Raw genomic sequence first — 14,983 nt, forward strand, 5'->3', positions numbered from 1 at the left:
CTTTTGCATTTTGATTAGGGTTTGCATAGCTTCCTATGCGCTGCCAACCACAGATGAACCGTCTTTGCCATTCGACTCGGCTCGATGAACGACCTCGTAGTCATTACTGGATCCTTCCCTGGACGATTTTTTCCCGGCGAAAACCCTAGAACTGTTGAAATCCGTACAGAAATTAGAAAGATGAAGAGTTTTTGAGGCTCCTAGGTGGAAGAGAGAGAAAGAGAGGGAGAGTACTTGAAAAGGAATGGAACGCATTAACCGAGCTCAGTCCCATCAGAGGAGCAAGATCGTAACTTCCGCTGGGCTTTTTCTGAAAAAAGACATTTCGGGGCCTCGTCATAAATACTATGCGTATTTGAGGCTTATATACATGGGGCAAAGTACAAGGGGGCTAGTCACACGAAGTTCCCACTTTTGGGGCCTGGACACATTTTTCCCTTGTTCTAGATTAGTTGCTTTTGATCTGTAATTAGCTAGCCAAAGTTCATGGATTATGTGTTTGACTAAATTTGAAAATCCTTCCCGAAGATTGATCATATGCTTGGATTAGCAATACGTTCGTTAAAAAATGATACCATAAAAATCTTATCGAGAAAAAAAGGAGGATGGCATACGATGCATCAAAAGGGAGGTGAGATTTTTTTTTCATTAATTTTTCTCTGAAACTAGCTTGGTGCAAGATATTCAAATTATTATATTTTTCTGTATGGATAATATAATAATGGATAATATAATAATGGATAATATAATAATGAGTTAAGTAAGATTAAGTTTTTGAAGTGGTAGATAGTGTATCATAATCGAACCACCAAAAAAGTGGACACTAGCGAAGAAGTTGTTGAATGAACAACCAATTAGACTGAATAACGTGGTGAATTAAGGAGAAAAATGACTAATTTTTTTTTAATTTTGTTAGTTGGCATATATAGCTTATGAGTAGTGGAGGGTTTTGTATAGGGATCGTGCATAGGGTAGGTGGAAGAAGACCAACTTGGAAAATAGGACTACACGCTTATTTAAAATCCTAAGCTACAATATTTGTTGGCTGTAGAATTACGAATGTGATGATGAGGGGAATGCATTATTCTTTGCCGTCTTATGTTTTTGGGAATAATTCGGAAGAAAATAATTTTAGTATCCCCACATAATTAATAATTGGTCCAACATGATACTATTTATTAGAATATAAAATCATATATATTAACTAACAAAGGAAGAATATATATAAAATTATATTAACTATATTAATCTTCAAATTCATCGTATGTTTGAAGTTTTGATGCAATAATATTGGCTTCAACTCTATTTTCATCGGGAAAATTGGAGTTCGGTAGGCTTGGGAGACGTATGATGGTATAAAACAAATTAGTATAATATTTATTCAGAAATTCAGCCTACTAATGAAAAATTGCAACATGTTAAGCGTCTGTGATGGTGACATCGCATCTCCCATTTTCTACATTTTAAGTTTTCTATCATATCCTTTCTTAAAAAAGAGAGAAGAACAAACAGAAAAAAGAAAAAGTTTTTCTAACACATTCATGTACAAGTTGAAGCGAAAATATATAGTTGGGTCTTCAAACTTTGGAGATCGATGTGTACTGTACAACTAACTCCCTAATGAGTAATGTCTGGTATTTTAGTTACTAATTAATTACAACAATATTATTATGATCTCCAACTAAACGAGCAAGTTGCATGCGCGCGAGAGTTGAGTATTGACTCGTTAAAATGCGCAAGCTAGCCCCAGTGGAACGCACGCAAAAGAGATCACTAAAATCTAAATTGGATAAAGTGGGGGCATGATGAATAAATAAACGATTAATTAACGACGCGGCAATTTGACTTTGTTATGGCTTAAAGCCCAGCAGTGACGTGGCACCAACTCGATCGGATCTGTGTATCCGTCGACGTCGGCTGCCGCTAAACCCAATTAGTGGAGTTCCGACTGTGAAGCGAGTGTCGGTGTACGCGCGTCGTCTCGTTTGGATTTCCTTTCTTTTCATAAATATCTTCTGATGTTAGATAATTAGTTTTGATAGCACTGGAAAGTTTTCTTCAAAGTAATCATAATTTTGAAATCATGATGAGGATGAAATGTTTGAACTGTATCACCTTTTTTACTTTATTACTATAGTGCATGTGCATTAGACGTGCATGTTTTATCTTCTACATCATTTTTTAGGGAAAAATGTGTCCAGGCCCAAAAAACAAAAATTTCATGTGCTGCAGTCCCTCCTAGTTTTTCCCATGTGATTCAGCCCCTTGAAGTATAACATTTTATGCTGCAGCCCCTTTTTAACATTTATTACATGCCAACTAAGCTAAAATCCTCAAAATAACCTTATCCCCTCTCCTCAATCCTTCAAACCCAGTTCTCTCTCTCTCTATCCCCTCTCCTCAATCCTTCAAACCCAGTTCTCTCTCTCTCTCTCTCTCTCTCTCTCTCTCTCTCTCTAAACACAAGGGCTTTCTCAAGCTCGTCGCCCTGGCCCTCGCCCTCCTCGTCGTCGCCACCTCCGCCCAGGCTCCCAAGCCTCCCCCGAGTTCGTCGCCGCCTCCCCTCCTCTCCTCCGCCCGACCTCGTCGCGGTAGCTCGCCGTCGCTCCCCGTCTCGCCCTCAGCTACGCAGGATGAATCTGATCGATATGCAACTTGAACGTAGTGATAATCTTATACAAGTTCGAGATATACGACTTGAACTTAGAGATAATCTTATACAAGATCAGGAAAGTCTAGGATTTCCGAGTCTCTTATAGGTAATATTTGGCAATTGGTTAATGATGATGGTATCTTGTTTATGTGTTGCCTTTTTATGTTATACTCCAATGAGATGAATTTGTAAAAGAAGTGGGGCTCTTCTCAGTTTCCTTCACAAAACCTTAGTTACGAGGTGAAATATTGAGTCAAGTTTCTGGACTCAGATCGCGTCATCGAGGTTTTTGTTTAACTTGTTTCTATAGATTTTGATCTGTGAATACTGAGTGTTACATGTGCATGAATCCAATTAATTTTCCTGTTATGTATTGGATTATCTTGGATTTTCTTTTTCCTGTTACCAAGTAATAAAACAAGTGATCAACAAGCAGTTACTAAAAATTGTGTTAAGCTTAGTTGCGATCTTTGTGTGCAACGATAGCACGTATGTTCAGTGTCTTTAGTACGTGCAAAATAGTTCTATGCATTGTTTTATTTTTAATGAGAAGTCCCATGCATTGTTAATTTGTCAATAAGCTTAACAAAATATGTGTAAAAAAGAAAGGAAAGAAAAAGAATTGAATTCGCGCGATCCTTTCTTTTTATGAGGCAGTGTTAGTTCTAATCTGCACAGTGTTAGTTCTATTCTGTAGCGTGTTAGTTCTAATCTGCATAGTGTTAGTTTTATTCTGTAGCGTGTTAGTTCTAATCTGCACAATGTTAGTTCTATTCTGTAGCGTGTTAGTTCTAATCTGCACAGTGTTAGTTCTATTCTGTAGCGTGTTAGTTCTAATTTATACCACATTAGTTCTATTTTATACCTCGTTAGTTCTAATTTATACCAAGTTAGTTCTATTTTATACCACGTTAGTTCTAATTTTAACCATATTAGTTCTAATTTATAACAAGTTAGTTCTAATTTATAACAAATTAGTTCTAATTTTAACCACGTTAGTTCTAATTTATACCACGTTAGTTCTAATTTATACCAAGTTAGTTCTAATTTATATAATGTTAGTTCTATTTTATACCAAATTAGTTCTATTTTATACCACGTTAGTTCTAATTTTAACCATATTAGTTCTAATTTATAACAAGTTAGTTCTAATTTATAACAAATTAGTTCTAATTTTAACCACGTTAGTTCTAATTTATACCACGTTAGTTCTATTTTATACCAAGTTAGTTCTAATTTATAACAAATTAGTTCTAATTTAGAACTAACGTGGTTAAAATTAGAACTAATTTGTTATAAATTAGAACTAACTTGTTATAAAATAGAACTAACTTGGTATAAATTAGAATTAACGTGGTATAAAATAGAACTAACTTGGTATAAAATAGAACTAACATTGTATAAATTAGAACTAACTTGATATAATTTATACCACGTTAGTTCTAATTTATATCATGTTAGTTCTAATTTATACCAAGTTAGTTCTAATTTATACAATGTTAGTTCTATTTTATACCAAGTTAGTTCTATTTTATACCACGTTAATTCTAATTTATACCAAGTTAGTTCTATTTTATACCACGTTAGTTCTAATTTTAACCACGTTAGTTCTAATTTATACCAAGTTAGTTCTATTTTATACCAAGTTAGTTCTATTTTATACCAAGTTAATTCTAATTTATACCAAGTTAGTTCTATTTTATACCACGTTAGTTCTAATTTTAACCACGTTAGTTCTAATTTATACCAAGTTAGTTCTATTTTATACCAAGTTAGTTCTAATTTATAACAAATTAGTTCTAATTTATACCACGTTAGTTCTAATTTATAAATTAGAACTAACGAGGTTAAAATTAAAACTAATTTGTTATAAATCAGAACTAACTTGTTATAAAATAGAACTAACTTGGTATAAATTAGAATTAACGTGGTATAAAATAGAACTAACTTGGTATAAAATAGAACTAACATTGTATAAATTAGAACTAACTTGGTATAAATTAGAACTAACGTGGTATAAATTAGAACTAACGTGGTTAAAAATTAGAACTAATTTGTTATAAACTAACATTGTGCAGATTAGAACTAACACGCTACAGAATAGATCTAACATGGTATAGATTAGAACTAACACGCTCCAGAATAGAATTAACATTGTATAATTTAGAGATAGCTTGTTATAAAATAGAACTAACTTGTATAAATTAGAACTAACTTGGCATAAATTAGAACTAACGTGGCATAAAATTAGAACTAACATGGGTTAAAATTAGAACTAACTTGTTATAAAATAGAACTAACTTGGTATAAATTAGAATTAACGTGGTATAAAATAGAACTAACTTGGTATAAAATAGAACTAACATTGTATAAATTAGAACTAACTTGGTATAAATTAGAACTAACGTGGTATAAATTAGAACTAACGCGGTTAAAATTAGAACTAATTTGTTATAAATTAGAACTAACTTGTTATAAATTAGAACTAATATGGTTAAAATTAGAACTAACGAGGTATAAAATAGAACTAACGTGGTATAAATTAGAACTAACACGCTACAGAATAGAACTAATACTGTGCAGATTAGAACTAACACGCTACAGAATAGAACTAACATTGTGCAGATTAGAACTAACACGCTACAGAATAGAACTAACACTGTGCAGATTAGAACTAACACGTTACAGAATAGAACTAACACTATGCAGATTAGAACTAACACGCTACAGAATAGAACTAACACTATGCAGATTAGAACTAACACGCTACAAAATAGAACTAACACTGCCTCATAAAAAGAAAGGATCGCGCGAATTCAATTCTTTTTCTTTCCTTTCTTTTTTACACATATTTTGTTAAGCTTATTGACAAATTAACAATGCATGGGACTTCTCATTAAAAATAAAACAATGCATAGAACTATTTTGCACGTACTAAAGACACTGAACATACGTGCTATCGTTGCACACAAAGATCGCAACTAAGCTTAACACAATTTTTAGTAACTGCCTGTTGATCACTTGTTCTTATTACTTGGTAACAGGAAAAAGAAAATCCAAGATAATCCAATACATAATAGGAAAATTAATTGGATTCCTGCACATGTAACACTCAGTATTCACAGATTAAAATCTATAGAAACAAGTTAAACAAAAACCTCGATGACGCGATCTAAGTCCAGAAACTTGACTCAATATTTCACCTCGTAACTAAGGTTTTGTGAAGGAAACTGAGAGGAGCCCCACTTCTTTTACAAATTCATCTCATTGGAGTATAACATAAAAAGGCAACACATAAACAAGATACCATCATCATTAACCAATTGCCAAATATTACCTATAAGAGACTCGGAAATCCTAGACCTTCCTGATCTTGTATAAGATTATCTCTAAGTTCAAGTCGTATATCTCGATCTTGTATAAGATTATCAATACGTTCAAGTTGCATATCGATCAGATTCATCCTGCGTAGCCGAGGGCGAGACGGGGAGCGACGTCGAGCTACCGCGATGAGGTCGGGCGGAGGAGAGGAGGGGAGGCGGCGACGAACTCGGGGGAGGCTTGGGAGCCTGGGCGGAGGTGGCGACGACGAGGAGGGCGAGGGCCAGGGCGACGAGCTTGAGAAAGCCCTTGTTTTTAGAGAGAGAGAGAGAGAGAGAGAGAGAGAGAGAGAGGGAGAGAGAGAGAACTGAGTTTGAAGGATTGAGGAGAGGGGATAATGTTATTTTGGGGATTTTAGCTTAGTTGGCATGTAATAAATGTTAAAAAGGGGCTGCAGCACAAAATGTCACACATCAAGGGGCTGAATCACATGGGGGAAACTAGGAGGGGCTACAGCACATGAAATTTCTGTTTTTGGGGCCTGGACACATTTTTCCCCATTTTTTATGTGGATTGGGTATACTTTATTGTAAAATTTGATTTTGGAAATAAAATCTTGATGACTTATTTATAGTTTTCTCCTCATACTAAGATTGAAAGTATCAAAAAAAAAAAAAAAAACTGAGATTAAGTATAAATTTTAATGAGGTTCATCATAAAATTTATCGGGGTTACTCTCTAGATTTAAAAAGTTCTAGTGCTCTATTTATAGTTTATGAATATTTAGGGTACGTTCTTTATGCAAATTTTCATATTCTATAAAATTATGAAAATGAAGGCTTGTTTAATTATACAAAGTTTAGGGTTTACTTGTAAATTTTACAAATTTATGATGTTTTTATAAAACTTGGCATTTTACTATAAAATTAGTACTTTTTTGAATACCTAGAAGGCGTGTCTCTCTTTTAAAACCATTTAAAAACTTAAAAGATATAATTATGTTCACTTTAAAATTTAAGATGATTTATGGTGTTGAGAAATTTTATAGCGGAGGGCTTATATGAAAATGTACAATATAATATCAGCATTCAAAATGGTAAATAAGATATATATTGTTGTGCGCAGCGGAAATTTCGGCAGCACTTCGGCAGCACAACAAGAGAGTCAGGACGCAATAAGAATTCTTGTTTCTCAAAGGGAACAAGAATCTGAAGCCTAATATCTCATCAAAGTGAGATATTAGCTCTTCCTCTCGTCAGCTCTAGGACTGCGCGTCGAGGGAACCTAAAAGCTATTACAAATCACACAAATAGCAGTACAACCAATTTTACGTGGTTCGGCAAATTGCCTACGTCCACGGGGCAAGGGGGGGGATATCTACTAATAGAGGGAGAGAATACAACTAGGGCTTACAATCACTCAATCTAAACCCTCAAACAAACTCTCAAATCCCTCATACAAAAACTCTCTCAAAAGGGGATGCACAAAACCCTTGCGCTCAAAATCAGCCACCAAAAAGAATCCCTGTAGCCGAAACAAATCAACCTTCTGCTTTTCGTACTTCTCCAAGCCGAGAAAATAATTCACAGCCGCAAAACCTGCACCCCACTTTGCTTTCTCTGCACCAAGCCCTTCGTACTTGCTCAGCCAATGAAGAGCCGCCCCCTTTTGTAAAGCCTCCACGCACTAAACCCTAGGAACAGTATTTGTTCCTTTATATAACCGGAGAATCTTGTGGCCAAAACGAATTCCTAAACTTCCTAAACTCACGCGGTTTGTTTGCACCTTTCGTTCACCCACAAGTGGCCCCACGAAGCCAGTTTGTTTGCACCTTTCGTTCACCCACAAGTGGCCCCACGAAGCCAGCATTCACAATTCTCCACCTCGGTGAAGTTTTCCCAAAACTGAGCCGACACCAAAGCATCCAAATGTCCTACTTGGAGAACCCGAACGAAAGTCTAAACCCCCATCAACTAATCCAAACCGGCTGCATCTGAAAGACTGCCTACGTATCCTCTTGCCCAAGGAATCAAGCCTCCACATCGTCATCTTCAAGAACATCTCGAACGAAGTGATAACGAACGTCAATGTGCTTCGTCCTCGCATGAAAAACCTGATTCTTCGCCAAATAGATAGCACTCATGCTATCACAATGAATAGTGACGGACCTCTGCGATATACCAAGTTCCTCCAAAAGTCCTCGAAGCCAAATAGCTTCCTTCACAGCCTCCGTAACTGCCATATACTCTGCCTCCGTCGTAGACAAAGCCACCGTCGACTGTAAGGTGCATCTCCAACACACCGGCGCATGGGTCAAAGTAAACACATACCCCGTCGTAGACCGGCGCTTATCCAAATCCCTGGCATAATCCGAATCAACATAGCCAATACATAGCTACCCACCTGTAGTGTCCCGCTCATAAACTAAACCAAAATTGAGCGTACCTCGAATGTACCTCAAAATCCATTTCACGGCGTCCCAATGACCCACTTCTGGATCATGCATGTATCTCGAAACCATGCTTACCGCCTGTGACAAATCCAGCCTCGTACATATCATCGCGTACATCAAGCTCCCAACCGCGCTCGCATATGGAGTCTTCGACATCAACTCTCGATCTTCAACTGACTTCAGTGAAAGACCAGCTGAAAGCTTCAAATGGGCTCCCGAAGGTACACCAACTGGCTTCGTATTCATGCTAACATGGAATCGCTGTAGAACCTTCTTCAAATAAGCCACCTGTGTCAAACAAATTTTGCCCTTCTTCTTATCTTTGCCGATCTCCATCCCTAGAATGCGTTTCGCCTCACCCAAGTCTTTCATCTCAAACTCATTTGATAGCTCCATCCCTAGAATGCGTTTCGCCTCACCCAAGTCTTTCATCTCAAACTCATTTGATAGCTGAACTTTCAATTCATCTATAGCCGACCTGGAAATAGAGGCAACCAACATGTCGTCGACATAGAGCAACAAATAAATGTACGCACCTCCTTTCAACTGGCGAAAATATACGCAAGGATCAAACTGGCTCCGAGTGTACGAATGACCAAGCATAAAACCATCGGATTGCCTATACCACTGTCGAGGAGACTGTTTCAAACCGTATAGCGATTTCTTCAGTTTGCAAACCAATTTTTTCTTCCTTACAGCTCGGAATCCCAATGGCTGAGTCATATATATTTCTTCATCAAGATCATCATGAAGAAATGCCGTTTTCACATCTAACTGATCTAATTCCAAACCATACTGTGCCACCAAAGCTAGCAAAATCCGAATTGAAGAATGCTTCACCACCAGAGAGAAAACCTTATTATAGTCAATACCTTCCTCCTGTGCATAGCCCTTCGCAACCAACCTAGCCTTGAACCTCAATGGAGTGCCCTCAATGCCCTCCTTCTTCGTGTATACCCACTTGCAACTAATTGCCTTCCGTCCCTTTGGAAGCTTAACAAGCTCCCATGTATCGTTCTTATGAAGAAATTCCATCTCCTCCTGCATAGCCACCTGCCACGAATCAGCTTCCGAACTCTGCTCGGCCTCTCTGAAAGTAGTAGGTACTAACTCATCGATACTCTCCACCGGAAGTGCATACGCAACTGTGTTGACATACCGTGCTGGCATCTGTATGTTTCTCCTCTGTCTTCGAACCGCAATTGAATCCTGAACCTGAGCCGTCGGTTCCTGATCCTGCACATTTGTACTCGTATCCTCCGTGTCACCGTCGTGCTCGCTTGGTGTCACCTCAGTCGGCACCTGCATGGATACTGTATCATCTGGACAATGTGGAGCTGCATCGATCTCCACCACCTACGATATCTCCTCCGTCGGGTCGCTCTCCACCTGATGAGAGCTGGGAAGCTTCAAGATAGAAGCCTCATCGAATGTGACATCCCTACTCAGCACAATCTTCTTATCCACTGGATCCCAAAGCTTGTATCCCTTGACACCACGCTTGAATCCCACAAATATGGCCTTCCTAGCTCGAGGTTCCAATTTATCAGTTCTAACATGATAATATGCAGGGCACCCGAATACCTTGAGCTGGTCATAGTCATGTGCTGGCTTTCCCGACCACATCTCCATAGGGTTCTTCCCCTCAATCGTAGATGAAAGCAGCCTATTAATGAGGTGGCTCGCATATGTAAGTGTCTCAGCCCAAAAGATCTTCTCCAAACCACTCTCTCGCATATGTAAGTGTCTCAGCCCAAAAGATCTTCTCCAAACCACTCTGCGACAATAAGCATCGGATCTTCTCCAGTAAAGACCGATATGTAAGTGCCTCAGCCCAAAAGATCTTCTCCAAACCACTCTGCGACAATAAGCATCGGATCTTCTCCAGTAAAGACCGATTCAACCTCTCTGCCACCCCATTTTGCTATGGTGTATGACTAACCGTGAAGTGTCTCTCTATGCCATCGTCTCGACATAGCTGCTGAAAGGGGTCAGAAGTATACTTACCACCGTTGTCGGATCGCAACGTCTTGATCTTTCTCCAAGTCTGCAGTTCTAATCTCTTTTTCCACTCCACAAACAAATCTAGGACTTCACTCTCCTTCGTCATGGTGTACACCTAACAACGCCTAGAATAGTCATCTACAAAAGTGACGAACTAATGTCGACCACCAAGTGATGCAGTCTTGGTGGGACCCCAAACGTCTGTGTGCACGTAGTCCAGGATGCCCCTCGTCTGATGAATGGTAGTCCCAAACTTCACCTTCATCTTCTTGCTAAGAACACAGTGCTCACAGAACTCAATCTTCCCACTCTTAGCTCCCTTCAATAGCCCCTGCTTGCATAATATCTACAGTGACTTTTCACCTGTGTGCCCCAACCTATAGTGCCAAAGTCTGCTCATGTCCGCTTCTGAAATAGCCGAAGCAACCTGGCCAATCTCGGTGTTTCCCTTCAGATAATATAAATTCCGATTGCGGACTCCCTTCATCACCATCAATAATCCCTTAGTAACCTTCGCTACAACGTTTTCGAAAGTCACCTTGAATCCCTTCGCTTCCAAAGCTCCAACTGAGATAAGATTTTTCTTCAGTTGAGGAACAAATCTCACCTCCTTCAACTCACGGACTACTCCATCGTGCATCCTAATCCGCATGGTACATATCCCACAAACACCACAGGATTGATCATTTTCCATGACAACAACGCCCCCGACGACTTTCTCAAAAGATGCAAACCAGTCTCGCCTAGGGGTCACATGAAAAGTAGCGCCGGAATCAAGCATCCAATCTGATGCATCCATATGGTTCACCTTCGAAGTAATCAGTAGAGAAAAGCACGAATCATCAGAATCATCGCCTTTCGCAACGTTCACCTCATTGGCCTTCGGGCCCTTTTTTTGCCATTCTCCTTCTCCTTGAGCTTCGGGCAGTCTCTCTTCCAATGTCCCTGCTCCTTGCAGAATGCACATTGGTTATTTGCTAATTTTGACCTCCCTCTGTTACCACCTTTCGGATATGGGCTTCTACCTCTTGTCGACAAGGCCTCGCCTGAAGTGCTAGCACGGGAAGTCTCCTTGTCCTTCCTCCTCAAATCATAATTGGTCAAAGCGTTAGTCACTTCACTATAGCTGATAGAAGATCTCCCGTTCAACAAAGTGAGCACGAAGGTATCATACTCCTCATCCGGTAAGTAGCCCAACAAAATAATCGCCTTATACTCATCCGATATCTTCTCATAAACATTCGCCAAGTCTGACAACAACTTAGTATAGTTGTTCACATGCGCCGCTAGTGAGGTACCTCTGGACATCTGAAATCTGAAGAGTCTTCGCAGCAAGTGCAACCTGTTCTCAACACTCTTTGTGAGATACTTATTGTTGAGAATTTCCCACATCTTCATTGCAGACGTTATCCCAATCACATCATATTTTAGCTCCTGTTCCAAACATGACCTGATCACCCCACAAGCGTTCCTATTCATCTTCTCCCATACCGCCTCTTTATATTTAGGTGGCCTCTCGTGGACCATGATGGTCTCTTCCAAATTCTGAGCATTGAGCGCATCCTGTACGTCGCTCATTCACAAACCAAAGTTGATTTTGCCATCATACTTCACCACACTAATCTTAGTGTTCTGAAAACCAACTTGTATTGTACTCGCCATCGATTTGCTGCTTTCACATTCTTCTCCCATTACGAACTAACTCCAAAATTATAGAGAAAGAATAAATTTGATAGAAATTAGGAACCACCCAACTGAACCCTAGATTGGATTCAAAATAGATTTCCTAACCACACGAGAAAAGCGAAATCTCCAACGGCAACTCCTAATGCTATCTCCACCGAAGCCGAGAACTCCAAGAAAGCGAAATCTCCAACGGCAACTCCTAATGCTATCTCCACCGAAGCCGAGAACTCCAAGAACTAAGATTCACACAAGAATCTTCCTCCACCAAAAAAATGCTATCTCCACCGAAGCCGAGAACTCCAAGAACTAAGATTCACACAAGAATCTTCCTCCACCAAAAAAGCCTAGATCTGAAATCTGGGCTCTGATACCACTTGTTGTGCGCAGCGGAAATTTCGGCAGTACTTCGGCAGCACAACAAGAGAGTCAAGACGCAATAAGAATTCTTGTTTCTCAAAGGGAACAAGAATCTGAAGCCTAATATCTCATCAAAGTGAGATATTAGCTCTTCCTCTCGTCAGCTCTAGGACTGCGCATCGAGGGAACCTAAAAGCTATTACAAATCACACAAATAGCAGTACAACCAATTTTACGTGGTTCAGCAAATTGCCTACGTCCATGGGGCAAGGAGGGGGTGAGATCTACTAATAGAGGGAGATAATACAACTAGGGCTTACAATCACTCAATCTAAACCCTCAAACAAACTCTCAAATCCCTCATACAAAAACTCTCTCAAAAGGGGATGCACAAAACCCTTGCGCTCAAAATCAGCCACCGCCTACCCTCCGTGCACTAAACCCTAGAAACAGTATTTGTTCCTTTATATAACCGGAGAATCTTGTGGCCAAAACGAATTCCTAAACTTCCTAAACTCACGAGGTTTGTTTGCACCTTTCGTTCACCCACAAGTGGCCCCACGAAGCCAGTTTGTTTGCACCTTTCGTTCACCCACAAGTGGCCCCACGAAGCCAGCATTCACATATACTTATTGTAAAATATATTTCTACATATTTTTTTTATATAAATATGATTTTTTTAAGTTTTAGGGCTTCTTCTTGCAAAGTCTACAAAATTTAAAAGAATTTTTGGTTTTTTATAACTTCATTTTTATTTTTTCCGTTTCCTAACAAGCAAAAGCGCTGAACATAAAGCAAATTGCTCTTAGGAAAGACTTAACAAAGAAACAAATTAGAAAAGAAAAATTACACAATATTAATTATCAACAATGAAGATTTATGGTTGACACAGTCTAATCGCATACAAGAGCACTCCTTTTTCGTGCTAAGACTTGCCGTCAACTTTCAATAAATGATGCTTGTTTATTTCCGGATTAAAAAAGAGGGTGTATATTTGTTATGCCTTGTCTTGAGAACTTTTTTGTAGTTTCCAAAATAATAATAATAATAACAATTAATTTAAAGAAGTTACCAACAACAATTTTGTCAAGGCTATCACTAAAGTATAAGCTTTTATACCTAATCGTACTAAGTCCTTTTTTTTTCACATTTTGCAACATTTTAAAGATGTATTACATGTTTTTTTGTATTGCTAATTACAAATTAATATATAATTAGAAAAATATATATTAATTAACATATTTTCGCATTTTGAAACATCTTAAACATGTATTACATGTTATTTTCTATTGCTAATTATACATAATATATAATAAGTAAAATGAACTGTTTGTTTTTGGTTATTTTTGAGATTTCAACATTCAGTAAAATCTCTAATCTATACTACTTATAAAGAGAATACCCATGTCAAAACTTTTAATTTCCCTTTTTACCCTCTTAACTTTTTATCTCTCACAATGATCCATAACATCTCATTAACTATGCACCTTTTTTATTTTTTTAAATTATTTGGTCATTCACTAGAATATATTAATAATTTATAATGATAACAAAATTCATAAATATATGATTAAATTATTTGGTCATTCACTAGAATATATTAATAATTTATAATGATAACAAAATTCATAAATATATGATAATTTATTATAAATAATTTATATTAATAATTTATAATGATAACAAAATTCATAAATATATGATAATTTATTATAAATAATTATTAATTGTATAAAATAGTAAAAGTCATTCATTTTAATAAATTAGTGCACATAGTTATAATTATTAATAATAGTATAAATAGGGGATACTTCTTTATGTTGTAAAGAATATTATCTTGTTCGATAATTAATATCATATTAGTAATAAAAATTTAGACGTTATAAATTAAATATATTTTTATTTTGGAAAATTAATTTATATAAAAATACTTAGGAAAAATGTGTTTAGGCCGCAAAAGTAGAAACCCCATGTGACCCGGCCCCTTGTATTTTGTCCCATATGATTCATCCCTAAATACACACTGTATTTGTGTTCATGCCCCAAAGTAGCGGACACCGAGAAAAGCCAAACGGAAGTTACAAATTTACCTTTTGATTTGATTGAGCTCGGTAACTGCGCCCCTCCCTATTTATTTCTAATTTCTGCATCATTAATCTCATCTCTCTCTCTCTCTCTCTCTCTCTCTCTCTCACCCATTATATCTCAACTTCTCTTTTCTCTCTCACTTCTGCCATGGCCACTGAAAATGAAGCTAGCAAGCCCTCAACTCTCTCCTCTTACTCTGAGGTACGAACCCTAATCCTAGCCCTAACCTCATCCCCCCAACCTTCAAATTTTGATTTTTTTCAACTAATTTGATGATGATTTTTTTAATGGGCAGATTATTTTAGGCGCAATTGAGGCTTTAGATGAGAGAGCGGGCTCAAACAAGATGGGTATCGAAATACCTGGAATCAAAGTATGTGGAGAAGTTGCCAGAGGCCCATCTCTCTCCTTCTCTCTCTCTC

The sequence above is a fragment of the Asparagus officinalis genome, chromosome 4, assembly GCF_001876935.1.
Source record: "Asparagus officinalis chromosome 4, Aspof.V1, whole genome shotgun sequence".
NCBI lineage: Eukaryota > Viridiplantae > Streptophyta > Magnoliopsida > Asparagales > Asparagaceae > Asparagus > Asparagus officinalis.